The sequence below is a fragment of the Sarcophilus harrisii genome, chromosome 2, assembly GCF_902635505.1.
Source record: "Sarcophilus harrisii chromosome 2, mSarHar1.11, whole genome shotgun sequence".
NCBI lineage: Eukaryota > Metazoa > Chordata > Mammalia > Dasyuromorphia > Dasyuridae > Sarcophilus > Sarcophilus harrisii.
In genome coordinates this window covers 589,707,656-589,725,463 of record NC_045427.1, presented here as the reverse complement: position 1 = coordinate 589,725,463, position 17,808 = coordinate 589,707,656, and the positions used below count along the sequence as shown (strand labels likewise).

Sequence of the window (17,808 nt, the reverse complement as noted above, 5' to 3'; positions counted from 1 at the left end):
AACTCACTTATCAATAAGGTATCTGGTCCCTTTATGTGAACAGAACAGCTATCAGTATCAACATCAGATGAATTAGAAAACATGTTACTGGTTATCTATTGAGTGGATAATTATAGAAGTATGGCATCATAGAAAGAGGGCTAGCCTTAGATTCAGAAAGACCTGGATTCAAATCCTGCCTCTGATAGATACTAACAGTGCTACCAACAGCTCATTATTGACCAAATATACAATCTCTCAGTGGTGCCCAAGCAACTCATTACAGACACAATTATCAATTTGAATCATTGGAAGGAGTATCCACACTGGAATTTCCACCATACTAATTAAAAATAGGTCTGGACCAAAAATAAAATTTAAATGTATAAATCTACATATGCAATAAGTATACTTTAATAAACATGTGTGTATATATGTATGTGTGCATGTATATGTGTGTATGCATGTATTGTATGTGTATATACACATATAAATATAAAATCAACACCAGAAGCTTATTGACATTGGTGATTGTTAAATGAATGAATATGGATTTTAAAAAGTGTTTATTAAGCCCTTATTATGTATAAAATACAGTTAGATGGCTTGTTGGGTAGAAAGATGAGCCTGGAATCAAAAAAATCTGAGGTAAAAATCCATTTTCAGACACTTATTAGCTATGTGAACCTAAGCAAATCACTTAACCTGCTAATCCACTGGAGAAGGAAATGGCAAGCACTCCAGTATTTTTGCCAAGAAAACCCCATGGCCTGTATAGTTTTTGAAGTGATGACACAACTAAACATCAACAATATGCAAAGTATTATGATAAGTGGGAGACAAATAGAAAAGTATGACAGTCCATTCTCTCAAGCGACTTACTTTCTAATGGGGAAAACAACATATGTGGAAAGTTTCAACTACGAAGAAGATGAAAAAGTCCCATAGTGACTCTTCTTTAATACTATTTCCATTGATAAAAACAGATCCTTTTCTGATGTTGAACCCCTGGGCATGGTCAAGAATTTTGGTAGGAGGAACTTTCTTTCCTGGATCTTCTTTCTCCAATAAAGTCTGACAAAAGGTGGTGGCCAAAGTCCTAGTGGTTGTTTGCCTTGTCTGGCACATCCTACCTCTTGTCTCTTCCACAGGATATCTTGCCTTCTTACTTTAACTAGGCTGCCATACTTGTACTATGAATAGCATTGATTGGCATCTGGTGGATATGGTGGCCCTTTCTCTGAAGTTGTTCAAGCCATCCATATTATTCATGTAAAACCAAAGCAAATTGGCAAAGTTGTAAGGCATATGATCATGGAATCAGCCTGTCATCTGCAAATTCTGCAGCACTGGGATTTATTTGTTCTTTCCTTTCTTAGGTGCCACTTTTCCATTCTTAAAGCATTTTCTTTGCATTGTACAAGTTTGTTGTGACCATTTTGTAGTTGTGGAAACTAAAACTTAACTGATTTGTCTAAGGACTTGCATAGGACTAAGACTCAATCTTAGGTCTTTGATTCCAAATTGTTTTTTCTTCATTAAAACGTGTAGCCTGATGTAAGTTTTATGTGGTTCCTTGTGGAATCAAGCATGGGGTGGCTGTTTGTTCTGCAAGGTAAAATATCTGGGGAGAATGAGCTTATCTTTGTGGGTCCACAGCATCATAACTGAGAGTGCCTCCTGAATCAATTAAATCATAGTGGGAATTTGCCTGTGAGGATGATCAGCCCCCTCATTAGTGTTTTTAATATAGAACTGAGAATATTTTCTGAGACATTTGCTTTCTCCCAAGTAGAGAATTATAGTAGAGAAGAGAGTACCAGAAGTAAAATCTCTCCACAGGCTCTTAACCTTTTTCATGCCTTGGACTCGTTTGGAAGTCTAGTAAAAGCTGTGGACCTCTTCACAGAAGAATGTTTTAAAAGAAGGAGAGAGTGGAAGGGAAAAAAAAATTTAAAAATTTACATGATAACTTTATTAGATAGTTTAAAAGAAAAGCAAATTGTATACAATAGATCTGAAGTTTCATGTGCAATCATCTTTTTTATACTGTTATAGAAATTCTTGTTTTATTCCATAAATTAAAAAGAAAATAAATAAAAAATGAAAAGAAATGAAATATGACAAACAAAACCAATTATATTGATGCACAGTTATGAAAATATTTTTAAAGTTCCCAGACTCCTCCAAATTAAGAAATATTATAATGACACAAAAAACAATAACTATGATTTATTCTCCTCTCAACCCTGAGAGAAGGAATTCTCTTAACAGCAGGCATCATGATGTGATTTGTGATTTGATATTAAAGGGATTCCTTTTGAATCCCTCCAAAGGAAGTCTAGTTAGTGATATAATCAAATGGCCTTTTCATCAGGTACCTTCATCTATAAAGTGTTCTTACAGTATGGACCCCAGGAACAACCTTCTAACAAGACAACAGCATAAACATGTCAGTTTGGAATGAAGAAGTTTACATCCACTTCACTGAAGGAGGTACAAATTCTGCACTTATGATAGAAATCTGAACCAAATCACAAAGAAAGAAAAAATGCTATTCATTAAAAAATATTTTGAAACACAAACTGAACCAATGGAGTTTTGTTTTGTTTTTTAAACTTTGAGTTTGTGCAAATGAAAAGAAAATTTACATAACTTCTAATAATTATTGAGTGTTGCATCACTGACCATTTATCTCTTATGTAATCTTAATGGTACTAATTAATTAATATTAATTTAATTAATACAGCATTTTAAGATTTGCAAAGTATTTTGTCCTCACAAGTCTCTGAAGTGATACTATTATTATTATGTCCTTTTTTACAAAAAGAAATTTGAGACAGGTTGAAATTAAATGTCTTACTTAGGGTCACACAGCTAATAAGTGTTGGAGGTAGAATTTGAACCCATTTCTTCTCCACCCCAAATCCAAATGTCTGTTCACTGTGCCACTTAGTTGTTCGAGAAGAATTAATTACATAAGAGACTCTGTGATGAAGGAGAGCCCTTAAGGTTAAAGTTTGCTCTTTGGAATTATATGGTGCTTACAATCAACAAAAACTCAAGTCAATAGGATCTTGTATTCTTTTTATTTTTCAGACAATTTGTATGAATTAAAAGCTTTGATTGGCTGGAGAGAATCATCTTCAAAAGTCTGTCTCTCTTCTTATATTTTTATCAAGGATTTCCCTGATATCAAATCATGAAGAAATATTTATTAAATATGCATACTTTATTCCAGACACTATGTTATGCCCTGGAGATACAAATAAAAAAGTGAGACAGTTCATACCCTCAAGGGTTTTGCATTGTCTAGGGAGGATATAAGATGTTCAAAGGATAAATATGTAATCAGTTGTTGGCATTAGGAAGTAGAAAGCCTGAACTGACAATTATTTCCTGAACTAGAACTCCTATTGATCATGCTGATAAAATTCACTCCCCTCCCATTTCATGGGCAGTACTTCTATAAAGTGGTACATCCCATCAAGAGAGGGGTTTTGCCTTTCAAAGTGACTTACTACCCCCTCTCTTTGGGACTATGATGTAATGTCACAGTCTGATGCTGCCAACTATCTATACTTTACTCTCCACCTAGAAGTATATGAATTCAGAATTTTTTTTACCAGACCTAAAATAGCTAATTCTAATCTCCCACTTTGCCCAACTGCTCTTCCCTGTCCCCCCTTCTTTTAATAGTATTTTATTTTATTACTAAGTCTCTATCTTCAGTCTGAACTGGATGAGGATATCAGATTCACGTAGGACATGGTTTGATGTTGCATCATTCTCACCACCCTGGCTTAGGACTTCCCACAGTTATTCACAGCTTTCTGTCAACTTTATACTTGTATCTTCTGCTCCCACTGGAGTTCTTTCTCCCTCCCTCTTGCTTGTCTCTTTACCTCTCAATATCTTAGTTTATCCTACTACAACATATCCTATCTACAATTAACTCCCCAAACTCTGAGTAGAATGCCTTCAGGTCAACCCTAAAATCCATTTATAGCTTAGGGAATCCTAGGAAGAGAACTGATAACCATCACTGAGAACAATCAATCTCCCCTTGCTCTATGTCCACTTTTGATGGCACTACAAAAGTGTGTTGTATGTACAAAATAGATAGGACATAATTTGGGGGAAGGGAGTAAGGAGAGAAGGTGATACCTGAGCTAAAACTGGAATATTAGAACTCTGAGAAGTAGGGGTGAGGAGGGAGTACTGAGTTTGGAGAATAGTTAATAGTGTAGTTTGCATGGGCCATGGATCGCATGAATGAATGAATGGAAGAGCATTTATTAAGTGCTTAACATGTATCAAGCACTATACTAAGATCTGGAATACAGATACAAGCAAACATAATTCTCGCCTTTAAGTAGCTTATATTCTAAAAGGGGAAGACAGAACACATTGGAGAATGGTGACAAGGGAGAGTGTTTGGATAGTATTTATTTGATTACAGTTTCAAGAACCAGTGTTGGAAAGGGAATGTGGGGAAACAGATAAAGGGTGTGTAAATAGGTGACTTGGCATGAAGGCAAATAGAGAGTAGAGTGATATTTCTGAGCCTGGAGTAAATAAAGAGTAGAATCCCATTTTTAACATGGGATCTATGAACTTTTTAAAAAAATTGATACCTATTTCAGTATAATTTGTTTTCTTGATAATCCTATATATTTTATTTATACATTTTTTCTGAGAAATGTCCATAGGCTTCATCAAATTACCAAAGAGATCCATGAGACCAAAAAAGAAAAAGAAAGAACAAAAGGAAGAAAGGAAGAAAAGAAAGAAGGAAAGGAAATAAAAAAGGAAAAGGAAAGGAAAGAAAAGAAAAGAAAAAGGTTGAGAACTCTTGATATAGTGAATATCCACCAATCAAAAGCCCTAAGAGAGGAACCTGGAGTTCCAGCTTAAAGATGGAGATGGGAGGATAGCATCATGATCAGGAAGATAAAGTTAGAAAAACAGATCACAACCAAGTTTTGAATGGCCTTAAATGTTGTTTTGAAGAGTTTGAAATTTAACCCAGACGCCACTGAAATCAGTTGAACTTGGAAGTGATGTGATCAAATCTAGGATGGAAGAGTGTGGGCTATGATGGTGACCATTTAAGTAAGATAAGAGGACAGAAAACATGTTTAAAAGGTAAGTAAGACCTGGCAATTCATTCAATATAGAAGGAAATTAAAGGAATAAGGAAAATCAAGAATACTTCCAAGGTTCTTGATTGGAAGATTGATTGTGCCTTTTATAAAAACTAACAAGTTTTGAGGTTGGGGAGGAAAAATATGCCAATTGTTTTCTGAATATATTTAATTAAACAAGACATTCAAGTGAAGCTAAGAAGTAGGTAGATATCAATGAGAAACCAAAACTTAAGAGGCTGGGATTGGATAAATGTCTGAAAGTCATCTGTCTAGTGATCATAATTGTATCCATAAATTAAAGGTTCATTTAGCTACCTTGACAGAACTATGATATCATTGGTGTGACTAATCCCCCAACCAATGCACATTGTAGTTCCTTCATGCCATTTCATCCTGTATAAAAAATGTGCTCTTATCTTTCTTTACAATGTTCAGAGAATCTTGCTCTGATTCTCTTCCTACTTTAGACTGGAACTATCCATTTTTTATATTTCATTATCAATATTTGAGGAAAGGGATAGAGATGGAACTTTTTATTCCATTGTCATAAAGAACTCCTAGATGAAGAAATTGACTCAAAAATGTAGGTCAGCATCTTTTATGTAACCTTAAGTCTTAGAGAGTGATAAACTTAAAATTTTGAACCCAGGTCTATATGATTATAAATCCAGCATCCTTTTTAATACACAAGCTCTAGTAGTTATCTTGTAAGCTTCCCTTTTCCCCAGCCAATATCTAAAAAGGCACATAGTGTGCATTCAATACATATTTGACTCTGGTTGCTACTTTGCCTCTTGAGTTCTATAGAAGGGAATTGATTGACTTCAGAGAGAATCAAGTCTGATGGGAAGAGGGAGAAGGGAGGGGGGAAAACCTTGGAAATAAAAAACCTAGGCTTAAGTTCCAGGCTCACCATTTTCTCAATTCATTTGTTATCCATGTAACTTTGGACAAATTACCTCAATCTGTTATCTTAACTCCTTTTTTCCCTTCCTTCCTTCCTCCCTCTCTCCTTCCTTTTCTTTTCCTCTCTTGTTTTCCATCTTCTTTCCTCCCTCTCTTCTCTCTCTCTTTCTTGCTTCTATTTCATTTTTATCTCCTCTTATTTTTCTTTCTCTTTTTCTTTCTTCCTTCCCTCCCTCTCTCTTTCTATTTTTCCTTTTTCCTCCCTCTCCTTTCCTTCCTTTTCTTCTTTCTGTTTTCTTTCTTCTTTCCATTTTCTTTTCCTTCCTTCCTTCCTTCCTTCCTTCCTTCCTTCCTTCCTTCCTTCCTTCCTTCCTTCTTTCCTTCCTTTTTCCCTTCCTTCCTCCCTTCCTTCCTTCCTTCCTAAATTGAGCCTGCCTATCCCATCTATGTCAGTGCTTCCCCATATGATCACTGTGGGAATTTTTAGTCACCTAATTTTACAACCTGGCCCTATTTTCCCCCTATTAGAACCACTAATTCTACAGATGTCCCATATTAATACCAAACTAGAGCAGACATGTTCAATAAGCTTAACCCACTGAAGCTTAGAACTCCTGAGATGAAGAGATCTACCAGCCTCAGCCTCCCCTGAAAGAGAGGAATGAACTATTTTTTCACCATTCCTAGCTCTCCTTTTTCTCATCTACAAAATGAGGGGATTAAATTAGGTAAACTTCAACGTGTCTCCCAAATCCAAATATTATGATATCTCAAGGAGCTTAAGGTTATTTATAAGTTTCCCAATTTGAGGTGAAAGAGAGGGGTTCAAGAGAACACAAAAATAGTTCATTCAGTACCAGATGAAAGTAGATAATTGGGAATGCTACTACCCATTAACAAATAGACCATAACTTAAATAAATGTTAAGCCGTTATTTGCTATAACAACAAAACATTTCTGCTGTTAGAAACAAACATAACAGACTCTAGGAGTTAAAACTTCTACTTCCTGCAGTTTTATATTTTTTATATCAAATATTCATATATAAACTATTTTGTACCAACATTCATGTCTGGGAACTTTGCCATCACCAAATGCACAGGAGCAGGTTTCGGGGTGGTTGGGTAGGTTGATTGATTTTTTTTTTTTACTGTTCACCAGCTTCCTCTGTTGTTTAAACATCTGTGCTTGATGCCTGAGGCAAGTACATCAAGCATAGAATTTTATCCAGCAACAAATTTATAGTTTAGGTTTTAGTTTTGTTTGTTTGTTTTATTTTTTTTAATGAAATCCTAGTGAATCTGATCCTCAGCCATTAATAATGATCTTTCATTATGCCTTAAAGATATTCTCAAAGTCAAATTCATTGAAAACATTAATCACAATCTGATGCTTCTTACCTTATACATAGCAGAAAGTACCCAGAACAATGGGAACAAGGGAAAAGTTAAAAGAAATAGTACCAGACATCCATTCATTTATTCCTTTAGAGGAGTCCACTTCTGCAACCTCTTCAGCATTCACTCCTTCCTCTCCATTTCCACTGCCACCTTCCCAGTCTTTGTTCTCATGACCACTTGTTTTTTGCTAGCCTTCTTGCCTCTACTCCCTTCCCCTTCTAATCCATCTTTCCAAAATACTTTCTTTTGCAAAAGTCAACTTGTCACTTTGATGCTCAAAAATCTTCAGTTACTTCCATTGCCTAAAGTTCATACTCATCTTCCTGGTTTTAATGCTTTCCATAATCTTCTACTATCTTATGTTTCCAGACGTATCTAATATTACTCTTCATAATGCTTAGGACTCCAAGCACCCTTTACCTACAAGCCCATATCGTATTCTACCACCTCTGTGCTTTTGCTTAATACTATCCTCCCCAAGGGACCTGTATGTGCCAAAATGTTTGTGGAAGCCCTGTTTGTAGTGGCCAGAAGCTGGAAAATGAATAGATGCCCATCAATTGGAGAATGGTTGAGTAAATTGTGGTATATGAATGTTATGGAATATTATTGTTCTGTAAGAAATGACCAGCAGGACGAATACAGAGAGGATTGGCGAGACTTACATGAACTGATGCTGAATGAAATGAGCAGAACCAGGAAATCATTATATACCTCAACAGTGTTACTGTATGAGGATGTATTCTGATGGAAGTGGATTTCTTCAACAAAGACAAGATCTAACTTAGTTTCAATTGATCAAGGATGGACAGAAGCAGCTACACCCAAAGAAAGAATACTAGGAAATGAATGTAAACTGCTTGCATTTTTGTTCTTCTTCCCAGGTTATTTATACCTTCTAAATCCAATTCTCCCTGAGCAACAAAACTGTTCGGTTCTACACACATATATTGTATCCAAGATCTACTGTAATCTATTTAACATGTATAGGACTGCTTGCCATCTTTGGGGAGAGGGGGGAGGGAGGGAGGGGAAAAATCGGAACAGAAGTGAGTGCAAGGGATAATGTTGTAAAAAATTACCCTGGCATAGGTTCTGTCAATAAAAAGTTATTTAATTAAAAAAAAATGCTATCCTCCCTACCCTGCTTCTCTTTACCTGTTCAACCCTTACCCAAGCTTCAAGGTCAATTTCAGATGTTATCTCCTCCAAGAAGCCTTCCTTGATCCTACAATCACAACCTCCCTTATTTTCATATATTGAACTGTTTTGCTCCTCTCTAATATAGTGGTTATAAAAGTATGGATCATGATATTTCAAAGGATTCATCAACCCATGATCAATCAATAAAAGGGTGGAAAGATGGATCATATTTTATCATGGGCTCTCCAAGACATTAGCACTAACTTCAACGATCATAGGTCACATTTCCCATCTCTGAATCCACCTATCTCTGGCTTCCACTGTGGCTAAGCTGACAATGACCCCTTATATAAGTTATAACCTAACTGGGACCAGGAAGCTGTGTAAATAAAATTCCCCACCATTCCCAACAGTGTCCATACACCCATTCTCCTTAGCTGCTATAGGTTCTGTACTATGGAAGAATAGTTAATAAGACTTTTTCCATCTTCTTTTCATGTTTGGGTGGGAAAGAATGAATGGGAGAAGATGAGCAGACATGGAGAGGTTGCAAACTATATCACAAATAATATTATATTATTTTTCTCTTCTCTTGAGTTTTCCTGTTATTATCAAGAACAGCTCCATTCTTCCAGTCATCTAGGTTTGAAACTCTGATGTATCTTTTAACTTCTCATTTCTACTCATCATCCAATCAGTTGCCAAATTTTGTTCTTTCTGCTGCTTCAGCATCTCTTGTCTATGTTCCCTTTCCCCCAGCTAACACAAGAGTTGAATACCATTGTGGTTGACAGATATTGACACTTGATTAATAGAGTCCAAATCAAAGGCCAGAAGAAACTATTGTTTTCCAAGTGATCACTGAGTATGGATAAGTAGAAAGTTCTGAAGGGAAGGCTCTGAGAGGCCGATTTTCTGGTGTTCCCTATCCCCTCTGCCTCACTGCTCCAAATGTTTAGTGTCAGGCATGAGAAGGAATTCTGAAACTTCTATCCAATTAAACCAAAGATTTATATGTGACCCTTAGAACTTTTACAAGCAGTTGTAGAAGTGGTCTGTCTCTGTAGGTTTTCTGCCTTCTTGATGGTATATACATTTGAGGTTAAGGATTGTTTTTCAATTTAAATTTTGTTTTTCTGGTTTAACTATATAGCTATTGAATAGCACAATATCTTACACTATCTTAAAAAATGCTTGTTAAGTTGAATTACATTCTAATCAAGTTAAGAGATATTTATTAAGTGTTTGTTCAATCCCAAGCACAGGTACTAAGTGCTAGGAATACAAAAATAAGCAAAAAAGAAAGACCTAATCCAGAACTCAAGGAACTTATATTCTAGGTGAACATAAAAAGGAGCTGGAAATTATCAGGGAAATGGGAGAGAAGGAGGAAAGAAATCTGAGGAGTCAGGAGCAGAGCAAGAAGAGTAATAAAGAAGGAAGGGTGGCTTGTGCACATTTTCAAAGTAAAAGTTCCAAGACCAATTCACCAGATAGGGGAGAAAACTGGAGAAAAGAGGAATCTTTCAGGATGAAAAGACTATTGAGATGTAGAGGAGAAGTCCAGAGAATCAAAAGTTAATATGGAATAGGAATAAAGATGTTACTTCAATTAATTGAATTGAATTGCCAATGAACACTGCTTTTAGTAGCCCTCACTTTAGTATTCAAGTAAAAAGCTGAAAAGATGACAAGGGTCAGTGCAGATCCTAAAGGAATCTTTAGGACCCAGCTAGGAAAAATACCTGTCATTTTCTTTGTATATCAATAAAATGCATATCTAGCTTTATTTGTATATTTACAAAATACACTTAAGAGAATGGATAGATCTGTATCATTGGACATTAATGTGAAAACCAGTGGAATGCTAATTCTCTTTCAGATTTCAGACCATAGTCCATTGACTTCATCAGTTTCATTCTCAATTGTTAAGACAGTGCCCGGTTCCTAGTAGGTAATTAATAGATACTAGCTTACTTACCACGTGGAAGTTTTTCATGTTATTCTTAAATGGACATGAGATCTTATTAATTATAACCTATTGAAGCATTCAATTCTTGACAATGCTCTCTCAAAAATTTACCATGGGGGATTTGTCTGACTTACTGCAAACTTTTCTTGATCTCTTCTGATATTATGACGAAACCATTGGAGTGTTGAAATTATCCACCTGCTCCACCCCACACCTAACCAGCTCATCTTTTTCTATCTGTACATTTCTTTGATCCTGTCCTGTACATTGAAGTCTACTACATCTATCAAAGTCATATCTCTCCACTTTCTTATGGGTGATACTCATTTTTATTTCTTCAGAACCTGTTGTATTCCAAGCATTACAGCCAGGTAAATAATGACTTCTTCCCATTTATCTTTCCCTCACTCCCATTCTGATGTGCTGCCTATTTAGTGGAACATTTCTCCTACAGCTGCCAGACCAGCATGCACTTGCTCTGTAACTATCTCTTTGACTTCTTGGGAACCACTTGGGTTATGGTAGAAAGTGATGACCTGTCTTGGTAATTTTCCTAGTCAGGTCATAAAGATTTCTTGTATTGTTCTTCTTTGGGTCTCCTGCACTGGTCATCTTGCCTGTCTTCTTCTGGACTACTCTCTAATTCCTGGCCTTAGGAAATCCTATTATTTTCACTTTAGTTTCTGGCTAAGCTCAAGTCTTTATTTTCCCCTACTGCTTTAACATTCTTCTATCCTCATTAAGGAGGCAATATGACACCCTGGGAAGTATGCTTGATTTGGGTTCAGAAAACCTGGATTTAAAACATGGCTTTGTTACTTACCATGTGACCTTAAGGAAACCATTTCACTTTGGTAGGATTTGGTTTTCTTATCTGTAAAAAGGGGTATGTGTGGGGAAGTAGGGGGGAGTTGTATGATATGACCTGTAAAGTTTCCTTCACTAATAAATCCTATATATTCTCTTAATAATAGTCATGGACCATCCATTACTGACAGCAACAGAAAATTTGACTGTCAGTCTAGAGCAGGACCAAGAACGGTCAGTAAGTAGTTACAACAAGACTTGACACAGGTCAGAGCAGATGTCTCCCATAACTGGACATAAAGGTCAAACTGATCATGGATTCAAGTAGACATCTGATTTATGAGTTAGTAAAGACAAACTAAGACAGAGGTTCAGGGCGGGCAGCTGATATTCCAAGTGGATGAAATTAGGAAGGCTTGATTCAAAACAGGCAAAATTAGTAAGTAGTTCAGACACAGAGAACAAGAGTTGGAGAGAGAAAACATCCAGTACCCTGGATAGCTCTCTATGAGAGCCCTTGCTTTGACAGCTACTAAGACTTTAACATTCAAGGTTCATCCAATTGTCTCCTTAGACTATCAAAGCTAGTGTTAAAGGAGTCTCTGCAACAGTATTGCCTCTATGGAGTTCCGAAATTATTCTTCTTCTAGGAACTCTCTGCTCACCTGATTGAGAGAGCCACAGAAAGGCTCATGTTCTCAGCTTCCATCTGGTAAGGGGAGACATTGTTCTCCTCTCCAAATGGTTCATCCTCTCCTCCTGTCCTATGCCAACCCTTCCTTGGATTTGTATATGTATATATACATATATATATATATATACACATATATATGGATCGACATATATACAAATATGTATATATTACACAGTGTGGTATATACACATATGTGCACATATCACAAGGGTGATCCATCTGTGTGCATACATATGTATATGTGTTGACATATATGTATGTATGCGTGTGTGTGTGTGTCTCAAAGGAAGGGTATTACTAGGAGAAGGGGCAACTTTCCTTAGGTGAAGCCAGGCTTTCTCACTGTAAGTAACATGGAAAGTTCCCATGTCCCTAGGGTGCCATGGCAAAGCAAATGGCAATGTCTTTCCCTCGTTTGACAATGACAAAAGCTTTCTCTTTAAAATCTTCAGTGGCCCCATTTGGACTGGTTGCCAGGCTACATCACCACAGGTGCTGCTTCCCACGTTGGTGACTGCAAGGGCTAGACTAAAAGTATTTCTATTCCTAAGGCTCTTGAATTTCGAAGGTTGAGGACTCATGTACTAGTTCCAATTCTGTCCTCATTTGCTCTATGACCTTAAGTAAGCACCTTAACGTCTGAATTCACTTCTTCATGTAAAATAATAGCTAATACTAGTATCTGTATAGTATTTTAATATTTGCAAAGCACGCTACAGATATTATTTTCTCAACAACTCTGGGAGATAGATCTTACTATGATTCCCGATGAGAAAAGTGAGGCAGAAAGAGGTTGTTCCTTGTTCAGGGTCAAATAACTAATAAGTATTGATTGAGGATTTGAATTCAGGTCTTCTGAATACAAGTACAGCATTCTTCTATTGTTCCATCTAATTGCCTCTAAAATGAAAATTATAATATCTGCCTTACAAGCAGTTGCAAAGGGCAGATTGTTGAGATCTATACAAATGAGCACTATTAAATATCCCGTTTGGTTCCTTCCCCATGACAAAAATCTATCTTGAGCCCTCTCACATGACTCATGTTCTTCTCACACATCAAAAAGAAAGTGTCCCTTCTGTTGTAACACAGGTGAGATCCACTGGACCCACTCTCAGTTCATTTTGGCAGATTTACATCAAAGAACTTATTGACCTCTGCAACTAGATTGTTGACAATCTTGTGGCCCCCAATGCAGAACCATTGACTTCAGATTAGAAAGGAAGCCAAGAAATCTAATCTAACCTATATCTCCTAAAGAAAACTTCTCTACAAAATACCCAATGAGTAGTCACCTAGCTTCTGCTTGAAGATTCCAAATGAGAGAGAAGAAATTACCTCCAGAGACAGCCCACTACAGTTTTAGACAATTCTATGTCTTCACCTGCTTAGGTGATCCCTAGCATTGTAGATAAGAGCTTCCCACAATTTCTTTGGTATATTTTAGCAGTGCAATATCTTGAAAACTTCTCTGGAGACCAATGTGTATTGGAGACATGATTTCACTGGCATAGAAAACTCCTGGATGAAGAGACTACCTCTGGTGATGCAGCTGGCTTTTTAATAATCTTAGATAGGTCAGCGGGGAATTAAACATCACACAGCCAATCTATTTCAGAGGCAGGACTTGACTCAGATCTTCTGGATTCTGAGAACAAGTTTCTCTCTCCTATGTCACACTGCTTCATTCAAGTCCCACTGAGGGGAAATGATATTTCAGCTGTACAATGTTTTGACTAAATTATCCCACAGAGATCATCCACAAAGTGTTCTTAGAGACATATATGCAAAAACAGATGGTCAATGTGCTCCTTTAAATGCAGACTTTATGGACATTGCTCCACAACATGGTGAGGGAGGCAATGAGGAGACATGAAAAAACATTAAACCTGACTTCAAATTCTGATCGGGCCACTTATTCCCTATATGACTTTGGAAAAAAACACTTGTCCTCTTAGGGCTTCAGTTTCCCATTTGTAAAATTGGGGAGTTGACCCTTAAAGATTCTACTAGTTCCAAAGCTCAGACACTGGGGAGGTAGGATCATGGATCATAAAATTTTCCATTATAGTCATACTACCTTCCTTACAAAAAGAAGGAAGTACATATTGCAGTACATATATATATGTATGTATGTATGTATACACACACACACATATACTTATAATGCCACCTCAGTTTCTTTAGGACAGGATCTGTGTCTTATGTACCCCAGTGCACAATCTTGCATATAGTAAATACTTAATAAATATTGTTGAATTGTATAGTAGCTTCATAGAAAATACTTGTTGATTGAACAATAAGTATGTAATGTATTTTTTGGTTCAACTTTGACGTGTTGAATATATACAAACTCAATGCCACAAGACATAAATTAACACACACCAAGTGTTTGTCTGCCAAAACCAGGATCTAAAAAGTTGGTTGGCTGGATATGCAAATAAAATCTTCTCTGTTCCCTGCCAGGAAGTGAATGTTCTTTTCTTAACCACCTGGAAGGAAAACGGAGTTTTGCTGATATACAGTAACAGTCTCCCATTGGCAAGAATGGTAACAGACTTACTTTTCAATGTGCAAAGTTGAGAAATATGCTTGCTTTGAAAGTATACCATGAAAATTGATTATTTAATAAACATTTTCAGAACAAAAATAGTTTTTCCAAGAGTTTGTTACTGACCATCTCTTGGAAAAATATATATGAACGATGAAATAAAACTATTAATAAATTAGTTTTATTTAACTTAGAGTTGTATATGTAACATTATAACTATATGCAAATATAGGTTTAAGCAATCAAACTGGGTAGTGATTTAAAGAGTTTGGCCCCTTTAAAAGTCCACTTGCTGAGTCACTCAAGAAACAGGGTTTTAAAAGGAACCTGTGGAGACAGACCTAATAGTACTCTTTGTCTCTACTGAAGGCAGAGTGGAGGTTGTCATCATTTGCTTCAGAAAAAAAGTTTTGGAATAGCCTGTTCCAGAGGGAAATTGTTTCAGAAGAATCCAGAGAGGCCAGTGGCTCTGAGAAACAACAAAGAAGATCAGCTGGATTCTAGGTACCATGTTCCTGTGTTCCTGAGTTCCATAGTGAGGGAGGGAAAGAAAAAGAAAGAAAGAAAGAAAGAAAGAAAAAAGAAATAAAGAAAGAAAGAAAGAAAGAAGTTTGATGTTGAACACTTAGATTTTGAATGCAAATAGACTGATGAAGAAAGGACCATAATTTAGTTATTAAAGTTAAGAATATAGTTTTGTATTCTCTGGGGGGAGTTTTATTTCATTATTATTCTGTGTTTCATTTTATTGTTCTGTGTTCTTCCTGTTCTGCATGGTTGTTTTTGGTTTAGTCTATTTGTGTTCACTAAATGACTTATTACTAAAAAATATTTTTAAATTCTTTTACAATATGTGTTTATACACGTCTTGGCATTTCCCAAGGGAAGCCTGAGTTGGGGAGAGACATTCTTAGTTTTCCAAATCTAAACCTCTGTGCCAGTTACTCTGTGCAAACAAATGGCACTCAATCCCCTTGTGGCATTGGCTAAACTTTAAGAGGAAGAACTACTGAGCCTCTCGGGGACTTGCCCCATCCTTCAAACTGTGATGGGGTGTCATAATATCTTTGTAGAGGAACACTTTCCTAGCTGAGGAAGTGTTTCAATAATCAAAGCAAAAAAAAAAAAAGTATTGTGTAATTATTTGGGTGGTGTTACAAAGACAATTTAGTTATTATTAAGGCCTTCAACATTATTTGGGCATAACATTATTCCAGATAAATATCATTGAAATTGCAGATAAATAAAAAAAATGTGATTTTTTTTCCAGTTCTTTTGTTGAATTTCTTCCTTCTCACCACCTTAAAGTATTCAAACATACTGTTCTTATGAGGAAGTTTGAAGGTAGATGGAATTGGACTGGCAGTAAGTTGATTTTTTTTAAAAAAGTAACTTTGATTAATACTCTGCATTTTTAAAATCACCTACATTTTCCAGTGTATCCCTCTCCTCTTCCAGAAAGCCATCTAATATCAAAGAATAAATAAGGGGAAGAAAAACAAGTTTAGTAAAACTAACCAATATATCTGAAAAATAAACTTTCATTACATTAAGTAGATCATTTGATTGAATTATTTCATATATACAATTTCAAATATTTCAAAGAAGCCCAGATTTTCTAAATCACCAAAAACCTACCTTTCTTATTTTGATTATTCCCATTAATTCTCTATATTCATCTTGTTTGTATATAATTATGTGCATATTTGTGACTCCTTAAGAGCAGGAATTGTCTTTTCCCTTTCACTTAGCACAATGCCTAGCAGATAGTAGGCATTTAATAAATGTTTATTGACTGACTGTTGATAACCCCAGGGAGCAGAATTAAGAAAGAATATTTAAAGTTGCTGAGAGGCAGATCTCAATTTAATGGAAAGGAAAATATTCTAATGATTGGAGCTGCCCAGTTAACAAATATAATGAGTGGTCTCAGTAATTAGTGGGGTCCTTATTACTGAAGGACTTCAAGAAAAGGCTGGAATTGCCAAAGAGAAGCACAGAATGATAAATGAAACCATTCCCACAAAGAGTACAAAGCTATCCCATTAATTTTGTTAACTAGATTTTGGCCTCTTTCTTCTCAGTCAATTTACAATGTAGAATAGATTCCTGATCAGGTATAGCTAGAAAATATGGATTCTGTTATCCCTTTGAAAGCTAAGATTTTATATGAACTAATTTTCTCTGTGAGTATAAATGCATAAAAGTAAATCATCTTTGATTTTCGTGATTATGACAAAATTAACAAGAACAGTAACAGCATATTTATACAGCACTTTTGTTTTGCAAAACATTTAATGAACTTTATAGAGTCAATAAAAACTTGTATTTTGAAGATAGCTTAGAGACCCTCCACAGATATTATGAGAGTAACACAAAGAAATATTTTAACAAATAGATTAGAACATTTTACATTCCACAAGGGTCAATAGTGAAGAATGGGATGGATTTTGGGGGTGGAAAAGAAATGTGAGTTGCATTCATTAAGCTATTTTGGACTCACATGTTGGAGGAAGCTGATTCTTTTCCCAAATATCTACATAAATTAAAGAATGGTCTTAGGAGGAGTCCTTACTCTATAGTTAGGGATAGGAGAGCCTCTATATAGCCTAAGCAACCTCAACGGGTGCTTTCTCAGGATCAGAATAACATAATATAAATTGGAAGGCATCTCAGAAACCTTCTAGACTAACACACACCTGAAAAGGAATCCCCTCTCCAAAATAACAGACAAGTAATTATCAGAATTGGCTTCAAAATCTCCAGCGAAAGGAACCTCATTAATTCCTGAGACAACATATTCCAGTTTTAGACACTCGTTAGTTTTAAGAGTACCCATTATTTATTGATACCTTTTGTTTTTATGTCACTATTATTTCCTATTATTGTCCTCCCATTCTTCTCTTTCAAACAGACTATCTGTTTGAGCCTATCATAAGCCAAACTTTTTTTTTTACCAACCTCAGCTTATTTTGAATTTAAAGTCATGAAATTTCTTAAATGAGTGTGTCAAGTTTTTTTTTTTTATTCATCCTGTTACCTATCCTTGCTTCTACCTTCCATCTAGTGACTTTAAAGATTAACCAATTAATTCACTGGATGTGTGTCAAGATTAGTTCCTAAGACAACTTCCTTTTTTTTCTCCTAACTGGAATTATTTCTCTATCTTTAGATGTTTCTCTTCTGAGTTGAATTCTGTGGGATTT

General features: G+C 35.9%; 1 protein-coding gene across 1 annotated transcript in view; it reads left to right on the top strand.

The window, feature by feature from the left end:
- The first annotated feature begins 14,919 nt into the window (after positions 1 to 14,919).
- Positions 14,920 to 17,808, top strand: part of BLNK (B cell linker) — a 129,824-nt gene continuing 126,935 nt past the window's right edge. The window contains exon 1 of the mRNA XM_031956172.1: positions 14,920 to 15,106. The gene's annotated coding sequence lies outside the window, so the exon portion shown is untranslated. The remainder of the gene's footprint in view (positions 15,107 to 17,808) is intronic.